Raw genomic sequence first — 3,983 nt, forward strand, 5'->3', positions numbered from 1 at the left:
TGCAGTTAAAAAGCTCGTAGTTGGATCTTGGGATCGAGCTGGCGTTCTGCCGCGAGGCGAGCTACCGCCTGTCCCAGCCCCTGCCTTTCGGCCCCCCCTTGATGCTCTTGACTGAGTGTCCTGGAGGTACGAAGCTTTTACTTTGAAACAATTAGAGTGTTCAAAGCAGGCCGGTCGCCTGAATACTTCAGCTAGGAATAATGGAATAGGACTCCGGTCCTAATTTGTTGGTTTTCTTAACTGGGGCCGTGATTAAGAGGGACGGCCGGAGGCATTCGTATTGTGCCGCTAGAGGTGAAATTCGTGGACTGGCGCAAGACGAACCAAAGCAAAATCATTTGCCAAGAATGTTTTCATTAATCAAGAAGGAAAGTCGGAGGTTCGAAGACGATCAGATACCGTCATAGTTCTGACCATAAATGATGCCGACTAGCGATCCAGCGGCGTTATTCCCATGACCAGCCGAGCAGCTTCCGGGAAACCAAAGTCTTTGGGTTCCGGGGGGAGTATGGTTGCAAAGCTGAAACTTAAAAGAATTGACGGAAGGGCACCACCAGGAGTGGAGCATGCGGCTTAGTTTGAATCAACAGGGGAAATCTCACCCGGTCCGGACATGGAAAGGATTGACAGATTGATAGCTCTTTCTCGATTCTGTGGGTGGTGGTGCTTGGCTGTTCTTAGCTGGTGGAGCAATTTGTCTGGTTAATTCCGATAACGAACGAGACTCCTCCATGCTAACTAGTTACGCGACCCCCTGTGATCGGCGTCCAACTTCTTAGAAGGACAAGTGGCGTTCAGCCACACGAGATCGAGCAATAACAGGTCTGTGATGCCCTTAGATGTCCGGGACTGCACGCGCGCTACACTGAACAGATCAGCGTGTGTCTACCCTTCGCCGACAGGTGCGGGTAACCCACTGAACCCCATTCGTGATAAGGATTGAGGATTGCAATTATTTCCCATGAACGAGGAATTCCCCGTAAGTGCGGGTCATAAGCTCGCGTAGATTAAGCTGCTGCCCTTTGTACACACCGCCCGTCTCTACTACCAATTGGATGGTGTAGTGAGGTCCTCGGATCGACCTCGCCGGGGTCGGCAAGGGCCCTGGCGGAGCGCCGAGAAGACGATCAAACTTGACTATTAGAGGAAGTAAAAGTCGTAACAAGGTTTCTGTAGGTGAACCTGCGGAAGGATCATTAATGACGGAGTGGCCGAGCAACCGACAGCGCTAGCCCGAAGTCCTCGGCCCGCCTCCTGTAAGCACACACCGTAGGCACAGGGCCCGGCTCTGCCCTGGCGTGCCCCGGCCGGCGGAGCGGTCTGTGGCCGCATGGGGCGCTTGGGTGAGGACCGGGCCTTCAGCAGGCCTCGTCTACCAGGGAGGACCCGACCGACACGTGAGGGACCGGGGATGGGGGGCGGCCCCCTTCTCCTGTCCCTTTCTGGAAGGGGCACAGCAGTAGACCCTCCCGAGACGGAACCCAAGCTCACCCGGCATGACCCCAGCAGTTAGGGGGGAACCGAATGGCAGTGCATCCCCGGGCTGGTACTGCCCCACCCTCGACAGGCCCTGCCGCCGGCTGGGTCCTCCCGCGCCTGAGTCCCGGCCCGACTGGACTTCGGGTGACCGAGGAGCGGCCCTTCTTGCGCGGCAGGGTGGCCTGGAAGAGAAGGAGCCAAGGGCTTGGAAGGGGACCCCAGCTCCGATCGGTGGGAGGCGTGCGGGATGGGTGAGCCGCCTGGCTCTTCCCTCCCAGCGCCTCCAACCCGGGCCAGGGTGGGGTGGGCTAATCGCCAGCCTGCGGCATGGCTCGGGACCGCCCGTCGACAGATGGCTGACGTGCAGGTGGGGCGACCCTCCCTCACTGCCAGGTACCCGGTTCTACCCGGTCCCGTGCGGCCGGGCCGTGGGGTTTGAAGACTCACGCTGTCCCTCCCAGGTTCCTCCGGGAGAGACCGGCGGCTGCGGGGCTGCCTGCTCCCGTTGCTCCGGGAGCCCCCTTCTTCGCCGGCGGGTAGGTGGGGGGACTCCCGGGCCGAGCGCTTGATAAATTGTTTTTTCTCCCAACGGTGAAGTCTGACTCCCAGAGAAGAAGCCTCGAACGGGGCGCCCGGGCCGTCTAGCTGCGTGGGTGGTGGACGGGCTCCCGCCTCTCCTGCACCCTCCCAGGCCATCTGGGCGCTGGGTCGTCCCGGGCCATCTGACTGTGTGACCAGATGGCCCTGCGGGCTGGGTGACCAGATGGCCCTGCAGGCTGAGCGACCAGATGGCCCTGTGGGCCGGGTGACCAGATGGCCCTGCGGGCCGGGTGACCAGATGTCCCTGCGGGCCGGGTGACCAGATGTCCCTGCAGGCTGGGTGACCAGATGGCCCTGCGGGCTGGCTGGGCTATCTCCACCTTTTGTCCTTCCCCAGAGATCTGTAAGCCCCCACTATGTGGGAGCTTAATAGTCGAGGAAAATGGGCTCCCCAGGCAGGCCGGCCGGAAGAGGACATGGCTTGAGCTTAACCCTCCTTGGTTCCAGCCGAGGGTCCATGCTTGTGCTCCGTCCCAGGGTCCCAGGGTGTGGGAGCCCCCCATCCTGCAAGCCAGCTGAGGGTACGAGCGCTGGGGACGGGTGTCCGCCGGGGCCCGGGGAGGCTCTCCCCGGCTTGGCTAGGGTTTGGAAGCTGGGACTGGGCTCGGGTATTGTGCTCTGTCCGGCGGACCCCGGGTTGCGGGAGACAAATCAGAGCCGCAGGAGCGAATCACCCACCATGCAGAATACGCACATAAGTATAAGTGCACCTTGACATTGACAACATCCTGGGACAAACAGCAACACCTCCACAACGGAACACAGGACACAACTGGTGCCGCAAATGTGCACAACATGGCAATTCACAACTGGCACAGCAGGAAACTGTGACATGACAATGTACAAGTACAACCTGTAACCTGCAAATATGTTTTATTCACACATGCAGTGCTTATGGACATTTAGTACAGTCCCATAATTGCCAGGGACGGCCACATTGTCACATGCTCATGAGAAGTAATTGTCAAAGATGGTGTCCCTACGGGCCATTCCTGCCGCAGCTGCAGTGGGATGTGGGCCACCTGCCCCATCGTCCCCATCATCGTCCGGTACTTCTGGAACTGGGATCCATGGGGCATTGGTGCGTACACAGATGTTGTGCAACACACAACATGCAATGATCATCTTGCACACGATGTAAGGACTGTACAGGAGCCTTCCACCTGTGCCGTCCAGGCACCTGAAACGTGACTTCAACACGCCCAATGTGCGTTCAACGATGCCCCTGGTACGTATGTGGGCTGCATTGTACTACCTCTGGGCGGGTGTGTTCGGGTCTCGGAGGGGTGTCATCATTCAAGGGCAGAGTGCATATCCTTGATCTTCTGTGACAGTGCAGGGAGAAAAGAGTCAATACTTGGTTCGGCAGGATGTGATGGCAGGCCCACTTATCCAGTGACACCTGTGCTGGCTGTGTTTGGGGTGAGTGTAAGCCAGTCCTCAGGAAATAGCTGGTGCTTCCAACAACTCCAACAGTCAACAGGCACACAGAAATGCAATGTCAGAACAGCAAGGGGGGATGACTTGAGTCGCACAGGGTTAGTGGCCCCGGATGCACAGCGGCCGACACGGGCCCACCGCCACGGGGCTCTGACCTGCGGGAGACTGGGGTAGGATCATGAGAGCAGAGCAGGGTCTCGTATGCGTCATAGGTGCCTTCTGCGGAGTTTCTCGGGGGAGAATGGGAGGTCTACCCCCAGGGCATGATGCAGAGGGCACAAGCCAGCTGTGTCCGGCAACATGGCGGATATGAATGCCACAGACTCATGCCAGACACCAAGTCCGTACCAGCTTGTTGCTGATGACAACCCCCAGGCCACAGGCTCAGACACCAACGATGTTCCGCCGGAGGCTTACAGTCACTCACAGCACACAGAGTTAGTGCCACCACGTGTCGCAGGCTT

General features: G+C 58.9%; 1 pseudogene; it reads left to right on the forward strand.

Moving 5' to 3' along the window:
• Positions 1 to 500: 500 nt before the first annotated feature.
• Positions 501 to 1,191, forward strand: LOC146805655 (18S ribosomal RNA; annotated as a pseudogene; the record flags this gene model as incomplete).
• Between the last annotated feature and the right edge of the window lie 2,792 nt (positions 1,192 to 3,983).

This window comes from Triturus cristatus, chromosome 8 (genome assembly GCF_964204655.1).
Source record: "Triturus cristatus chromosome 8, aTriCri1.1, whole genome shotgun sequence".
Lineage (NCBI taxonomy): Eukaryota > Metazoa > Chordata > Amphibia > Caudata > Salamandridae > Triturus > Triturus cristatus.